This window comes from Struthio camelus, chromosome 1 (genome assembly GCF_040807025.1).
Source record: "Struthio camelus isolate bStrCam1 chromosome 1, bStrCam1.hap1, whole genome shotgun sequence".
Classification (NCBI taxonomy): domain Eukaryota; kingdom Metazoa; phylum Chordata; class Aves; order Struthioniformes; family Struthionidae; genus Struthio; species Struthio camelus.
The window spans coordinates 127,991,779-128,009,568 of NC_090942.1; the positions used below are offsets into that span (position 1 = coordinate 127,991,779).

Below are 17,790 nucleotides of genomic sequence, written 5' to 3' on the forward strand. Positions count from 1 at the left end.
AAGGGAAGTTTCCATTTCTAGACCTCTATGTTTACTCTCTTCTTCCACTTTTAGATCTATCAGAGGAGAAAAAGAACTGAAAAGCTAGTAGGCAAATAGTAAATGAACTTTTAACTAACGTTTTCTTTTCAAACAAGCAATCATTGCCAATCAAGCACAAGCAAAACCAGAAAAAGCAGTGAGGACTCGCGATCCCCTTACATCTTTTGAGAAAAGGAGCACAGTTTTCTACACCTTATGTAACATTTCCTTTTCACTTACAAAGCTCAAAATTGTAATTATAATAAAACATTATTTCATGCTAAGAGCTGTTAACCTCCAGCTTCTCAGCTCTTTGAAATAGCACATAAAGCTAAGACCACCAACTGAAATTCCTATCATCTACATTTTGCTACATTTTAAATTTGAAAAAGTCAATAAGCAGAAATCACTTGTAAATTTAACTTTTAATATGTAAATGATATGGAGAATAAGCATAATACTATTCTTCATACCAAGAATAATACTATTCTTCATACCAAGTGAGAAGGGATGATACTGAAGGCATTTTACCCAGAACACTGGGTAAAATTGAAGTAACATTTCCATTCATTGCAAAGTAATTTTCCAAGGGATAGCCCACTGAAAGTGGATAGAAATTTTATCTTCCAGCATACTAACAACTAAGTGCCGTGACATTGTTATGGTTTTGAGTTGGAAATTAAAGCAGATAGCACATGTAAAACATAGCCAAAATATGAAACTAAACAGGGAGGAAACTCTGGAGTTAATTGGTTTGAAACAAAATGAGTAATAAGTGAAGGACAAAGTTACCACTGGCTACGCACAGGAAAATACTGATAAATCTTCAACACTAAAAACCAAAACAAAAAGACACTTCAGGAACTAAGGATCTTTTAAGAGCCAAGTCATGCCAGAAACAGAGTACCAAGCACCATTTTTTTTTTTTTAAACCAAAGTCTAAGTTGGTTTTAAAACAAGCATTCAGCAAGAAAGTCAATTAATGCAACCCAATACACTAGCTTCTACTATGTAATGCTAAAACAAACCAATCAAACTTCATTTTGTTAACATGCAACTTTTCAAGCGATTCAGCCAACATAAGAAAATGGTCTATTTATGTTTTTCTGTGCTGCGCAGTACCAAATTTTAAAGCACTAAAGCAACTGCTCAGGAAAAACAAGGCTGAAAATTTTGCTTGCAAAAAGTTGCCAGTCTCAGTTGTGCTCCATCTTCATCATTGGACGTCATCATCGCTACACTTCTCAGTAGCTTATACTGACTTAAGTGTTTGTGTTTGGACATTTATGTTTTATACTTTGTTCAAAAATTCACTATAAGAAATCTGGAATACTCACATTTAGGTTGACTATAATATAAGTCCTTCAAAGTAAACAAATGTTAATATTATCTACGCAGAGTTTTCCTCCAAACAGCAAGTCTCAGTTTTTTAAGATGATACAGAAAGGGGCTTCTGAAATATTTAAGTAAGGCATATTCTTCTCTTCTTTCATGATGAAATCTTTGGGATTTTAGCTTTGTAAAAGTTCTGCGTCTTTTTTGTTTTTTAAAAAATGTCTCTGACATTTTGAGGATAGCAGTAAAATCACTGACGCGTATCCAGAACTTGAATTCTGTAACTTGCAAGGGAAGCTTTTACTACTACTTTTGGTTGGATTAGATTCTATGATTTCTCTCTAAATCCCTCTCTCTAAAACCCTCTAAAGGGTTTACTAGAGAAGAACACAAGTCTTGTAAATTCTGAAGTGTCCACAAGCTATCTCACTTGTTCTTTGGAGATGAGCTCAAACCCTTAATGATTGCTAAGAATCTTCATCTTCTTGTTCTGCTGACCTCTGGAACTTCCTGGAAGTTGTGTTTTCTTTGCTGCAAAGCTCACAAAGAAGTCTCAGGATTTTTTTTTTTTAAGCCTAATTTTGTTGGCAGGAGGGATGGAGTTAAACTACAAAGTACGCACCTCTTCTGCCAATGAAAGAGTTGATGTTAATTCACATGTCTGTATCTGCAGACAAAAATGGAGAAGAAAAAACAGCTTAAATCACAAGTGCTCTCTTTGATCTGCTGTACTATTCAGATGAAAGCCAAAAGCTCACAATCACAAGAACAGTTTAATACATTTGGAAACTTCAATTCTTGTTGGCGGACCAAATGAAAAAGGTAACAACATCAACGTTCCACCCCTGGAAGAGCCCACTCACTACAGAACTGTATGAATGTTCAAATTATGATTTTTCATGCTCCTTGGTATCCCTATTCTTGGTTTCCCCCAGAGAGACATACATATATATATCACAGGTTCTGTTACTTCTGATGCGGTTCACTTATTCTACCAGGCTGCTTAAAAAGAACAGCCCTTTGAAGATGCTGAATGGCCTGCACTACTAAAGTATTTGAAGAGAAGTTTAATGGCATCTTCCAGGGTCAATCCACTTGTGGCTTTAAAACATGAAATTATTTACAGTATATTGCACATAGGACATTAAGAAATCCAATACTATAAATAATCAAAAGGTGTCAAAAGCCATTCAGTCACTGAATTATGGATATTACTACAATGTTACTTTTACACTTTACCTGTGCACTGTTCTTTGTTAAAACTTGAACACACTATCAAATATATCACGGTAGTGTGCTGTACCCCATGCCATTACCACAATTTTAATCATATAACAAGGCTTCTGTTAGAAAAATCAAAGTCTAAAGTTAGCGTGTGAAGTCAGGCTATTCTCTTCTGACTCCTTTCATCTTTACGCCCAAAGTTAGCAACGGAATTTAAAGGCTTCTCTAAACTATTTTAAATATCACACTGAAAGAAAATTATTCAAAGTCATTTTCATAACACTCTGTGCTATTATCAATACATAACAGGAGTTCTCCCTCAAAGGATAACATTCAGACAACCTATCATTGGATTAACTGCAAATGATTAAAGCACAGAAGAGCATCTATACCTGGTATAAGTTGGAAACATTTTACATTCTTGAATCATGACAAAATTGACTTTATGAAATACTTGGATATTTTTAAATGCTTTAAATTTAACAAATACTTTAAGCATTCCCATGGTGCTAGCCTTAACTCCGCTACAGTTTAACTCTGCTTTCCATTTAGTATTCAATCAGAAAGCACAAACTAAGCACAGGAACTCGGACATTATCATCATCATCGAGCACAATTCAGAATGCCTCAAAAACAGAAGAAGGTGGTATCTATCCTACTGAGAGGGTCAGGTTCATCTTTCAATTATAAGCTGCTTCTTCACAATTGCTTAAAACTTTGCCAAACTTCCAACTGTTTTTCAGTGTACAAACTACATACCTCAGCCTGGAGAATTTTGTAGAGTTCCAGGTAGAACATGCTAGCCATCTGCAAGAAAACATTTTGCTACTTCCTGTTGCCGATATAAGTCCTTGCAACCATTTCTGTCAGAAGATACGTGCTCTGAAGAAATCACGTTTCTACAAGCTCAGGAGAGGTGTTATAAGCTAATAGCTAAATCTTTTGGAAGACTGTCTGCCTTAAACATGCTCCATTCCAATTAAACTTGTTCAAACCATCTGCCCAAACATACTGAATCCTCAGAACATGACTGAAAACGACCTGCTGCAGAGGACTTGCATAAGAGTTCGCCTTAAAAACCTTAGTTTCTCTGCAGGGAGATAAGAAGGGGCAACAGGAACAGCTCTTTTTTCTTCTGTCTTGATGCCACTTCTGCCAATAAAATGAAGGCTGGGTTTTGATTTAAATGCAAAAGCTTAAGTAGCAGAGGAAGTTAGACAGGAACATGTAAGGAATCCCCTGGAAAGTAGATCAAGAACTAAGCAGGAATGGAAACTGAAGGGATATTTCCACTATACCCACTCGCGCGTAGAACCAGAAAGTGAATCCATTGTTCCAGAAACTTAATATTCCTGTATCTATAAAACGTATCAGAAAGCATGTCAACTGTCTCCCTTATTGGGAAACGCAGCAGATAACTATCTAATACTATCACATTCTGAAGATTGAGCATGGGTTTCAAAACTCCATTGTAGCTGATGACCAAAATGCTGTACTAAAGAGTAAGTCATTCTCAGAAAAGCTAAACACCATGAACCAATCTTCCTGTACCCAAAACAGTTAACTGCTAAATCACATAGCCCCTTGCTAAAGGGCACTCCCGTTCACTCAGCACTCAAGACAGCTTTATTAGACTGTCAGTTTTCAGCTGAATCTGTTCTACCAACAGGCCAAGACAGACAACAGGAATGTCCAACTGTTCCTTTTAGAGACAATGCTTAAACAGTCATGAAGCGACTTGTGGCACGTGCAGTCACTGCAGAACTCTTGTAAGGTAGTTTTACCATCACAGTGCATAAGTCCATCTGTTCTGCTTGTATTACTGTATTATTTCAGTGAGAAAAAACAATCTAATTCCTAAATAAGAGCATTACATGCTGGTAGATTTCAGAACAGAAGTTTCACTAGATAACCGCATGTGGAAAAGCCTCACCTGAAGGTACAGCTTCACAGTCTGTTGAAACAAAGTAAGTCTATACTGTTACAAGGCAGGTGATCTTGCCTGCTCTCACCCTAACCACCTTCTCAGCACTAGTATTAGCCCTTGCATAGTCACACAGTCAGTCAGATCAAGAAACCAGTTTGGCTGAAAAACTGGAGAAAAGTGGGAGAGGAATGAAAATTATTTTAGTTTTCAGCTGGATCACATGCCATATGAACAGTAATAACGGCACAAGAACAGGCAGAACACATAAACATGGACAGAACTACCTATTTCAGCTTCAGTGCAAATCAATCATGAAAGTACATCCTGAGAGTTAGAGAAGGAAAAAAGGAAGGAAACAATACAGATAATTACAGTTAGCATTTATTTAGCTACAATCAGCCACCAAAGATCACATATACCAGAGCAGAGATGAGTCTTGGCAATGTGGAAGTGTCATACAGGTCAAAATTTTCCCTCACGTGTACTGGTTATCATAGGAGAAAGCACACAGAAAAAGCCGATCAGTATATGATAAATGCCAGAAATGTCAGCTGATGACAGGCAGAAGTTCGGTCAGAACAAAAAAAAAATAGATAGCTAGAGCAATCGAAGCTAAGTGTGAGAAGGGGAACCAAAAACTTGTCTTTACCCTGGAAATTAAGATAAAGCCAGCACATAACAGAAGAGGGCATTCTGATCACAGTAAGGCAGGAAAAATAAACTTAGCAGTAACACTTTGAATAACGTGACCACAAGTGCAGTAAGTCAGTGACAAAAGCTGCAGCAGGTAAGGTAGAAGATGTAAGACTTTTGCTAGCCTCTATGTTTTCCTTCTACTGACAAAGAGGAAAAAAGCCAGACTTATGAAACTGTAAGCACAGCTGCAAGTTTCAAATCTGATCCAGAGACACAGGTCAAAAAAAAAAATGGAATTACAGATGACAGAGCAAGAGTAACAGTACAACAGCAGTGACCACTGTGACCGTCAAAATCTCACTACTTTCAGGGGAATAAGTGTTCAAGGGAGAAGGACTTGGACTCCTGATACACGCTCTCTAAATTTGTCAAAGGCTCAATTCGTTATCCTGCTCCTATATAAGTTGGGATTTCAGGGTAATTACTGTAATTTAATTTCCATCTAACTGAAGTTATTTCCAGTCCTCTGGATGGTCAGTAATCAGCTGAGGCACCAGAAAGAAAAACTGTCCACACCTTATTTGAGGCGTAAGTTAGCCGATGTTTCAGAAAACAAGAAACAGAACTGTGGAAGTTGAAGGGAGGTCGCAGTGTTACAAGGCAGCTATAGAGAACCATTAAGAGCTGAATTCTGTCCGTGTCCCATCCATACGCATTGCGGGACAAACCGCACATTTTTCAGCTTACCCCTCATTCTCCTCGCATTTTCTGGGTATTGAGACACATGAGGCTAAACTGAGAGGAAGAGTAAAAAAGCACAAAGCAACTTAAGTCAATATAAGGTGTCTTTAGCACATGAATACCAGAAGTCTGGAGAAACCATATGATAGGAAGAAATTTTGATGTTTACAGTCTCTGTATCTCAATTCTTCATCAATAAAACAAGAGACAATACAAGCATTTTAACTTACAATGTGATGTGAGGAGTAATACCTAAACGCTTGTGAGGTATATAGAGAATGAGAGTACCTATGCAGTTCATTAATAGATTAATAACTCTACTTAGCACAGGATTTAGACCAATTTACACATGCATTGACACAGTGAATTTCAACAGTAAAATACTGAACCATCATCCAACTCATACTGCAAGCTGAACGAGTCAAGGATCCGATGCAGGAAAAGTTCATAACTAAGTAGGGAAAAATAGAGGGTTTTACTGACAAGCTTGATTCTCACACTGTCCAATCTTCCTTCTTCATGTAAACATGGAGGAACCTCCATTTAAACTATCTGCAATTCAAGCTATAATTTCCCCTTTAAATTGCATAATGATTTGTGTATTTTCCAAGGCTCTTTGCATCACTTGTTTTTCACAGTGCACAATTTTCAAAAAACTTCACTGAGCCAACCGAAAATTCAGCTGGAAAAATTAATGACTACAGTATTGAAAAAATTGAGCTTTTAGTTTTGCTGAGGAATCTATTCTGAAATACAACAAACCAAAATTCCTGATGAAATGATATATACTATAGATGGGAGGGAGTAATACTCCTATCCAAATTCTATTTTTGTCTCACCTTTGCGGGGGAGGGAGAAGAAACTTTTCACTTGCAGCTATCAAATTTCTGAGCAAAAATAGTGTACCTGAAACATCACTCTCCCATTTAAAAACTCAATAAAGCAAAAAACCCAACTAATTATACATCCTGTGACAAGTTGTTACTGTTGTTTGTAAATAAGGCACTTTCTTCCAAAAAAATCTCTCTGATATACACACCCAACATCACCAATTCTGAGAATGCAAAACATCAGCTACACAGGAACACGCAAGTATGAAAGACTACACGAAAGTCCAACTGGGCACTCTAAGTTCTTGGGCAATGTTTTCAGAGAAAAACTGCAAAAGAAAACGAAGAATGGATTAAACAGAAGATACGCAGGAAGGAAAATATAAAATGGTAAAAGCCTACACAGTAATTTTTAAAATCCATAAAATCTCAGCACTGAGTTTCTTTAAAGCCAAATGGTTAACCCCAGACCAAACAGGCAGGTAGGATCAATCTAAAAATTCAAACAAAAAAAACTCTTCCTTTTCTATTAGGAGAAAACACATTAATGAACAACAACAGAAAATATCTTCAGAGAAAAACATTTTCAGAGTTTGTGAAATAAGCATAAAAAAGCCTTCTCTATGCCTACTCTACCAGTCTATGCATCAACAACAGAAATTTGCCCGCAAATAATTTTTGTAATTCCTACAGATGGAAAAAACTGTTGCAACTGAACTGTTTAAACTTTAACATAGTAGTTAAGTTTTTCTCTTGCTTCTGGTACAGAAGTTCTGAGAAAACAACTTAAATGCGTCAAATACATTAAGGAAGCTGATTATCTTAGATATAGGACAATAAAGAATGTTGGTGGGCCACTGTCATTTAGAAGCTAACCAATGTATAACTATAAACTCATTAAAGTTAGCTTTTGAAGTTAGAATAATGCAAAGTAAAAGTAAAGAGCTTGTCGCCGTGATAAGTGTGAACTACTATTATCTATCGTATTTTCAGACTCACGAGGAACCACGGTAGCTCATTAACACCAGAAAAGACTAAACTGTATCTTAGGTATGATATAGTGGAAGACTATACTACAAAATGTGAAGCAGCTCTCAAAGGAGATTCTGTTACTAGCAGTTGAGAGCAGAGAACTTGCTGCTGGTCTAGGTAATGTATACAACTTCTGAAACATCTCAATTTTCCCATGTAAGAGACACATCTAAGCAAGTAAAAAACTTTTAAACAAACAGCACGTTGTCTTGAGTACAATTTTCATTCTAGAAGCGTTATACACTGTCTTTCATCACCTTTATTAGTGCTCAACTACCACAATAAGCTTTCAGAGACCTGAAGCCATCAGCTTTGCAAATGCTGGATTTTCTATGATAGTACATAATTTTGAAGATAACCTTCCAAAATACAAATGCAGGCTGAATCAACACAGTGCATTTTAATCTCCAAGTCAAACTCTCCTTTGGACTACCGTCTCCCAACAACTAAATGAAACTAACATGTGGGTCATCCGTTATCGCTATTCAGTTGCGCACCATACCCAGAAGTTGCTACTGGTTTTAAATGGTTGTTCTATTATCAGGGAAGTAATATGAAGAAAAATTCATGACAGGACGCATCACCAAACTCTCCTTTATCCTGCCAAAGCAGGAGGCGCAAGTCTTACGGTTTTCACTTATTTCCACCACCCTCAGTCATATACCTGCTAACCAGAGGCTAACCCTGAGCACATGTTTTTCTCCCATAGCTGAAAACACATTAGCTTACAGCAAGGTTTCACTATCACTATGTTGAACTTGCTACATCTACTGCCCTTATAAAAATAAAGCTTTTCATTTTATTCGACAGCTTTTCATTTCATGAAACAATTTTAAAACCATTTTCCCAGTCCTAAAACAAGGAAGAAAAGGCAAAGGAATTACCAGCTTCTCAAAAGCCACAGAGGGAACGCATGTTTCAAGTTAAGTCTTCAGCAGATGCCTTATAAACCGTCAACCACAGTGATCTGGCTAAACTGCTACAAGAATAAAAACAGTAAGAATTTTCAGGCAATCTGGAGGCTATCTTCCTGTGTAATTACCCGATCTATCTAAAAGAAACTCCAATAGAGCAAGATAGATATAAACCACTAAAGAAACTGACATTACTACTTTACCTAGGAAAAAAACAGGTACGTTTCTTCTTAAAATGTCTCATTGTACATACACCTCCGTGCGCACCTGTGTGTGCATACACATGTACATACACGCATATATAAAAACCTCTACAAGCAGCAAGGTAGAGCACCTGTAATCTTAAAGCCCCACTGTGATAATAGAGCACTGCCTGGAAGTCAAAGCACATGGAAGGCTACACAAAACTGGAGCCTAGGACTGTAGAAAAAAAGGCACTGGGGTTTTTTGCCTTCAAGCTCCAGAGCTCATGCCGCAATTTTAAAAATAATGGAAATCAGAGCCAAAGGATTCAGAAAAACACTTAAAATGGCAAGGCCAGAAATTCACTGAACAATTAACACTTCAATTCTAAATCAGTAATATACAAAGTCTAACAGCAACCAAAACTATGGTTTAAGCTTTTCCTTTATCAAAATTGTGGTCCTTCAGTCTCTATTCACTTAACATTTCGGCTAAGATGATCCACTTTTCTAAGATTCAAATTTATGGACTCATTCTGTTGCAACTTATTAAAAACACACTGAAGCACGTTATCGGTTCAACAGCAGAAAAATTAAACATCAAAAGACACAAGGCTCACATACTTCGATGCCAATATCTTTTGACAATGACGTTCGTTCCAATCCTAAATTGAGGGGAAAAGAAAAATAGAGAGAGACTGTTTGTCTCCCCTCACTGTCAATCTTCATTTCTGGAAAAGAGGGGATAAAAATCTGAAGTTCCACCCACAGCCAATGTAAGCCTGTCACGACCCTCCTACACCACAGTGCTAACAAGGACACTCCCCTCCAACCAAAAAAGCCTGTTTGGTAACAGAGGGATCTCATTTCGCACACATTACTACTGTTCTTTCTTTATTGAACACACTTCTAAACAATCTCCTTTTTCTTCATTCACCGTTTCAAAGTGTTATAGCTAAGACCACCCTGCAAAAACAAAAAACAAACAAACAAACAAAAACCCTTTTCAACCTTTTCCTCTTCCCACATGTAGTTCCACTAAAGCTAGGCAAAAAGTTAAGCAGCAAGCAAACGTCTTCAGAATCGAGGCCTTTGGAACTTACAATGAAAAGTATATTTCCGTGTCATTCCATGCTGTCACTTAGCTGTTATAAAATGGTGTTTTGTGTCTAAAACAAAGGCTCTTCCAGGGTAATTTTCTACTATTTAAGTTTTGGGTATCTTGCATGGAAGCTTAATTAAAAGTTAGCCCTTATATTCCCTCCTTGAACACTGGCCTGTTAAAAAATATTAGGGAATATTTTGGAGTTCATAGCAGCGAGGGGAAGAGGACATGAGCAAACATTAAGGAGTAACACAGAGGTTACTGTGTCTTGCCTTGAACATAGTCTCGAATTTAGCTTTAAAAAAAAAAAATCTGGGAAGAAGGTTTCTGCTGTTAGAGTTCTCCATTCACAGATGTGCATCTTTAAGAAGTGATGCAATGTGGAATTCCCCTCCTATGAGTGGATTCACGGCTAAATGCTAACTACTAAACAGTACGACTTGCTAAGATGTCCAGTAAGGATAAACTTAGCAGAAAAAGCTGCAATTTACATGCAAGAGAATCACATTTTTCTGTCAGCAGTTACATATGGAATGAAAACTAAATCACAGAATATGCTTATATACCATTTTGTAAACAGGTCATCAAGGATGCTACAAAAAGAAGTATCCCATGCTAACATTCCTGACGGCTAATCATTACCTCTAAAACAGTCTACATTTTAACTTCATGAATGAAGTTGAAAATATTAGCATTCAAAACAAGACCAAATTATTTTGTATCTACATTCTGTGGACCCCTTCTGGAATTGTAATAGCAAAAAGAAGTTAACCAAAAGCAATAAATCATTCACACAATTAATACTAAATTATCCTTTAAAAGGAAACCATAAAGTAGTAAAGCTTCTTTTAAAAAGCAAGCCCTATGAAAACATGTATCAAAATGTTTTCTCTTCCCAAAATTTTAGTTTTTATTTGAAACACGTCAACAACTGGCAACCAAAAATCTCTGATACCAAGCAGACTGAAGATGAACTCAAACAGAGGGAGTAACTAATGGCGTCCTCTAAAAAGGAAGAAAATATCAGAAAATTCACATGGGAAAACGCAAAAGGAGCTGGCTGTGCTGTTAAGCTACCTTGAAAAGTTTTTACACTAAATCACAACTGTCAACTTTTAAGATGTTCTTTACTTTCCTCCTCTCATCTATTGTGGAGAAAGTTATTAACAGCTCTCCTGCAATCTTACCAACACTCAATATTTTAAAAGATTTCACCAAACCTGATCTACCAAACACAAAGCGCTTAGAGCACACAGTGGGGTCAAGGGGACACATGAAGCTTCTCAGAAATGCTGCAGTTGACATTTTAAGGGAGCAAAAACATGACAGACAGGGGTTTCTGAAACTGTGTATCTATTCAAGACTGGAAACAAGAAGATCCAAGTCAAAACAATTCTCTCTAGAAGTGGAGGGAACCTTTGTTAACCATATTCCTAAATCACGCTACAGCTTTGAGCAAAGCAAAACTCTGTTAAGAGGCATGCAATAAAACAAAACTGTTTTAAGAAGATAGCTGGACTCATTCTGAAACTATTTTTATTGTAATAGCGTGAGAGCTCTAAAATGCTCTCATATTAACAGAAGAATAAAAACTAGATTTAATATATGAAAAATGTTACTGCCATTTTTAACACATGAATCCAAGTAACTCATACTTCCCAGGTCACTCAAAAAAATTCAAATTGTATTACATGCAAATATACTCTTGAAAGAGCTGCTTTCCATCCCTTGCCTCTGCTACAGGAGAATCGCTTCTTTCAACTACCTTTCTACAATACAAAGCTTTACCAAACTACTCTCCCTAAACATAACCAACTGCTTGGCTAGATCACTAAAGAAGAGATATTTGCAACTACTGGATATTGTGCAATAAGAACCTACGAAAGAAAACTGATGGAAGAAGAGCAGAATTAAGGTTGTGATGATTGTTCTACCCTAACAGTAAAGGGCAGACAGAGTAGTATAGCTTAATTTTTAATTCTTCTTGTTCTCATTAGGTTTGTGTCAGGGAGAGAGCATGCATAACAAAGTTCAGTTAAGTAAAAAAAAAAAAAAAAAAAAAAAAAAGTGAATTTATACACCACGTATGAAGTAAAGAAAGTCTACAGCAATGAAATACAGGACTGTCAGTTTTGCAAAAAGCAAGATACTACAACAATAGATGGATATTATCAAGTTCCCATAACATGCCCTAAAGTATAGCTTTAAATTTTGAACTCTGAGTTTAAAAAGAGTGCTATGAATAAAAAAAAACTGGATGCTGCTGCACAGATTTTCAAGAGCAGACACATCCACATTGTAAAGAAAACGATTCCTAAACAAAAGAAACCCTGTCCACATGCTTAGATTAATACTAATGTTAATATCCAAAAAAGAATCTTCTGAAGGATATAAAAACTTTCATATGCATAGGTAGCTCAAGTGAACGCATTATCCCAGCAAAGTTTCTTAAATCTTAAAGAATCACTTAACATTGGTTTCTGCAATAGCTGCATACTGTATAAGCCAGACTACTAATTTGCCTAAAGAATGTCCACGATCGCAAATAAAAGAATTAGAGTTAGGTGATTTCCTCCCCTCCCCCCAACTTAAAATATGATTAAAAAAAAAAACTTAAGGGACAACACTGATTCGTTTACTTCACAAATGAGACAAACCTGCTTGGAATGTTTTCAAAATATAGCAACAGATTTTAAACTGGCAAGAAATACAAAACATCATTTCCAGGGGAAAAAAATAATCAGAGTGCTGCCTAATATAACAGAGCTCACCAATCAAATACTTAAAATAAGCTCTGAACGTACAATGGAGAAGGAAAGAGGGAAGTATTTCCTAAGGAACTTGAAAAAATATTCCCAATACATACCTAACAGAAGCTTAACTCTAAAGCGATTTTATATGATTTGTTCAATTAACTGAATTCCCGTTTATTTTTACTCAAAACTAGTATACCTTTTGGAAATTTCTACACTAAATTCGACTTTAAATTTAAGATGTCTTGGAAAAAAAGTACTACAGCTAGACACCTTTACTTTTTAAGCATCTATTTGATTTTGTCTATCCACTAGTTTTGCCTATTCCGAGTCTTATTTGTAAGAATTCCAGCATTTGAAATAAAATGCACAAACCTAACAGTCTGCATTAACAGCAGAGCTTAGTTGCATTGCTCTATTTTTGAATACAAATGCAACATGACGTGGGAAACAAAACATTCACATAAGGGTGATTGCATTCTAGATATGGAAACAATAAACAGTTTTGCTACCACTATCCTTATTGATTACCACCTCCAGATGTAGCCCTCCTGTCAATTCAATGGGCAGAAGTACCACAAAGGCAAATTCAGCAAGACACGAAGCAGCAGTCTGGAAAGAGTAAGACAGAGGCTACCCAGAAGAAATACTATTAAAACACCTACACAAAAGACAAGAAAAAAGTACAAATGATACGGAAGAGAGAGGAAAAAGTTACTACAATATAATCTTACATATTTATTTTTAAACTATAATTCCCCTTCCCTCCCTCCCCAGAAAACAAGCTGATGCTTGAGTTTCCTCCACTGCGGCTCATTCTAAGATTATACTTTTTGTTCCAAGCTATCATTAAATATCACTGTTGTACAGGGTATCCAACCTTTGCCTTGAACCAAGTTCTATGATAGATCAATCAATGTATTTTAAATGCTTCCCCAAAAGTCTTGTTATGAACTACTGTATTCTGTTGGTTGAAGGACAAAAACATTTGTTCAACTCTAAGAATAAAAATTACTAAAAAAATTACAAACAATTAAAAAATAAAAAACCTCATGCATGACTTAGATTTTGCTGAAAAAAAAAAGTATTATTTGACCAGGAACATTTATGGTGCGGAGTCCTGCCAACTTCTCACAGTAAAACCTTAAAAGATCAAGAGTAAAGTTAGATGCCTACAGATTTCCAATAGTTACTCCTAATCTTTCTTAACAGAGACACATTACAATTCCATAATCAATAGAAGGTCCATCGTCCAAACAGCCTTCACTAGCCCCTTTCCCAAACATAACAATTTTACTACCTATTTGCTGGGCGTTTCATAGGCCTGAGGAAAAACATACTTACCCAGTCAGTCTGTCATAACAAGTGCTGCCACTAGTATATTTAACACAACATATTAATATCTAAATTCAACAGCTTTTAAAAACATAGGCCCCGGTTGTGCAACTAGGTCAGCACAAGTGGGCCTTGTGCTTGCTTTGAGCCTGTGACTTCAGAGGGTCTTTGGACTGATACAAACACCCAGAAATGTGAACACGACTGCAGAACTGTGAATATAAATCAAGCTGTACAGACAGCAAGATAGCTGAGACAGACACAATATGTCTACAATGAGCCTGGGAGTCCCTTCGACACTTAATTGGAACAATTCTTTTCTGAAGGAAATTTTTCTTTCTACACAGTTGTGTTGTGTGTATGTACAACGCATGTCTTCAAAATACTCTACTGGACTTCTTAAAGAGGAACCTGAAAATTCAATACGACATTTTAAAACCCACCTGAACACTTTTGCATGTTTCTATGAGAACAAAATTACTTAACAATGAAATGAAGAATTTTCAACAGCTCTTCTGTTGGTATACAAACAATGCTGCATAAAGCGGAACAGCACATACTAATGGCGTGATTACCACCAGCACAAAAACCCTACAAACTACCCAACTGGTGAAATCCTCAATTTTCTTGAGAACAGTAACAGAAACTAGCCGTGGCCAAATTGCAGCCAACCACCTCTGCCTCACACCTTGAACAAGGGGGCCGGGGTTACACTTCCTGAAATAAGTCGCAACAGCGGAGCCCTAAAACGTAACTTCACAGAGAGAACTAGAGGAAGAACATTACCTCCCCCCCCCCCCCCCCAAAAAAAAGACGTTTTTAATGACTCGAAATAGGCCTGCTGGAAGCCGAGGCTAGAGGAGTGGCCTACGTGGTAATAATGTTTACAGCGGGCGTGAATGAGCTGGTGCTGGTGGTTTTCATTGAGGCTGGAGGGAAAAGCGCCTCGGCAGGGCCTTATTTCCAGGCGTCACCCGGGCCTACACGGCTCCAATCACTCCTCCTCAGTAATGGCGTTCGGTGCGAAGGGAAGCGACGAGCCGAGGAGGCAGCGCCGGGCGCAGCGCTGCGGGCAGCCGCCGGGCCCTGCTCGCCCGGCGGCACGGCGAGAGGCGGCCGGGGGCCGAGCCCAGCCCCGCCAGGGCCGAGGGGCGCGGGGCGGGGAGCGCTTCCACCCGCCGGCAGCCCGGCAGGAGGATGAGGAGCCGTCAGCCATTTTCCCTTGCCCTCCAAAACACCAGCGATGCAGGGCCGCACGCCGGGGGCTGCGAGGGAGGCGCTGCCGCCGCCGCCGCCGCCGCCCGTTATCTTCTCCCCCACCCCCCCCACCCCCGCCTCCGCTCGGCACAGCCCCGCCGGGCCCGGCTCGCCCCCTCCTCCCCGCTGCGCCCCGCCGTCCCGTACCCCGGCTCGGGCAGCGCCATCCCCGGGGAGCGCCTCCCTCCGCTCCGCTCCGCTCGGCACAGCCGCGGCCGCCGGCAGCGCCAACCGCGGCCCCCACACAGCCGCGCCGCGGCCCCGGCCCCGGTCGCGGCCCCGCCCGGGCACGGCGCTCCGCCACTCACCCCCGCACGGCGTCCCCTTGTCCCGCGGCTGCTGCTGCGACGGCCCGGTGCCCTCCTGGGTGCTGCCGAAGGAGCGCGGCCGGGGGCTGTCTCATGCCAGGCAGCCAGCAGGGCAGAGTCTCATGCCAGGCCCCGCGATCCGGGGCGTGCAGCCGGCTGGCTGAGGGGGCGGCTCCGCTTCCCCGGTTGCCCACCCGCCCCCACCCCCCCCGCGGGCGCTGTGTACTGCGACGGCAGGAGAGAGGCTGAAGCCGCCGCTGCTGCCCGCACGCCGGGTCCCGGCCCTGGCCGCTCCGCTCTCTCCGGTGCTAGCGGCGCCGCCGGGGCGTTTTTCCTGCGTCACCAGCTCCTGCCCGGCAGCCCTGGGCTCCGGCTCCGGCTGGGGCTTGGCCGGGGCCTGCGCGCTCCGCTCCGCCCCGTCCGGGGAGCAGGCACACGCGGGGGAGGGGGCGCACACGCGCGCCGCGCCGCGCCGCTGGCCGGGGCCCGGGGCTCGGCTGGGCGGCAGCGGCCGCTGCGTGCGGGGGCAGGAAGGAAGGAAGGAAGGAAGGTGGCAGCGGACGGGCCGGGCGCTGGGGGCTCTCGGTGCTGACGGCTCCGTGCGTGCCGCGGGGGAGGGGGCGGGGAGGGAGGGAGGCCGGACGCGGCGGCAACGGCGGCGGCGGCGGCAGCAGCGACTCCTCGCGCTCCCGGCGGCGGCGCAGCTCAGTCTCGCGGGGCCCTGGGCAAGATGGCGGCCCCGGCAGCGCTCTCCGCGCTCGGCTTGCGGCGCAGGCTCTGACCTCGCGCGGCGGCGGCGGCGGCGGCTCCGCCACCCAAACAGCGTGACTGCCCCCCCCTCCCCTCCGCTCCCCTCCTCCCTCGGCTGTCACTCACGCCGCGGCCAGGCCAGGCCCGGGCTGCGGGCCGCCTGCCTGCCCCCACCCCTACGTGCCCGGCGAGCGCGAGGAAGCCGGCGGTTGGGCGCGTGCGCGGGTGACCGGAGGTGGGGGGGGGGGCGCGCGAGCGCGCGCGGGGCCGTTTCGTTTCGCTCGGGCTCGAGCGGGTTCCATTGTGACCCGCTGGGCCAACCGCGCCGCCGCCGAGGGCCCGGATAATGACGTCAGCGCGGCCGCTGCCTCCTTCCCTCTCCATCCTCCCCCCCCCCTCCCCCGGCCCTCCAGCTCTGTGGCCGCCTCGGCCGCGCCGCGGGGGGGAAGGGGGGAAGGGCGCGCCGGGGGCCCCCCGCGGGGGCGGGGGGGGGAAGGGAGGGGCGGCTCCGGGGCCAGCTCCGGCGGCGCGTCCCCGTGGGCCCGGCGGTGCCGGGGGCGGCCTTGGAGCAGGGCAGGGAGGTGTCGCTCCGCCCTGAGGCCGCCGGGCGGGCGGACAAAGCCGCGGGGGTGGGGAGGCGGCGCGGCTCCCCGCTGGCGGCCTGAGGCGGGCGGCGCGGCGGCCGTTAACGGGCAGCGCGTGGCGGTGCGGCGGGACCGCGGCCCCGGGCAGAGGTGCCGTGGCAGAGCCGGCGGCGGCCGTCGCCGTGTCTGGGCTAGGCGCGGCCCTTTCGGGCCTCAGGCGCCTCAGCCGGGCAGGCCTCAGGCCCGCGGTCTGTTGCCGGAGCTGTGCTGCGACGGTGATCTTTGTGCCGGCCCTCCGAGCTGACCTAGACACGCGCGGGGGTGGCTTCGTGCTGTGCTGGAGCGCTGCCTGCGCCAGACTAGACACCTGGTGAAGGGGCACTGGCAATTTAAAAAAAAAAAAAAAAAAAGGCCGAATAGGTCTTTTGCTGCTCTGGTTTCTTCCTTTCGTGTCTTTGCGTTTATGCGCTTCGTTACTTTCAACGATGAAGTCGGTAGGATCCTGGGTGTATTTAGATGCTTTATATAGCAATCGGGGAAATAAAACCTTTAAAAATAGGAAATCACATCTTGTGAAGTGACAACAGTTTGGCAGACGCAGGGAACTTGGTCTCAGAGAGTACCTGAAATGGCTTGCTTGCTTGTTTGCTTGCCTGCCTGCCTTTTTTTTTCTTTGCCTAGCTATATTTCAAGGTCAAAGTCTCATTTTAACAACATCATCCAAGAATTTCAGAGCAGGAAGTGAAGAATACAGTATCCAACTGAAAACACAGGAGGAATTTAGGTCGCATGGGTTGGAATTTGCTCAAGATCTTGGCCAGGGCTAACAGCCTTAACTCGTGTGCAAAATGTTTAT

At 42.5% G+C, this 17,790-nt stretch overlaps 1 protein-coding gene across 2 annotated transcripts in view; it reads right to left on the reverse strand.

The window, feature by feature from the left end:
* The window catches only part of USP9X (ubiquitin specific peptidase 9 X-linked), a 110,449-nt gene extending 94,467 nt beyond the window's left edge, over positions 1-15,982 (reverse strand). For both annotated transcript variants that reach the window (XM_068916456.1, XM_068916453.1), the window contains exon 1: positions 15,601-15,982. The gene's annotated coding sequence lies outside the window, so the exon portion shown is untranslated. The remainder of the gene's footprint in view (positions 1-15,600) is intronic.
* Positions 15,983-17,790: the final 1,808 nt, after the last annotated feature.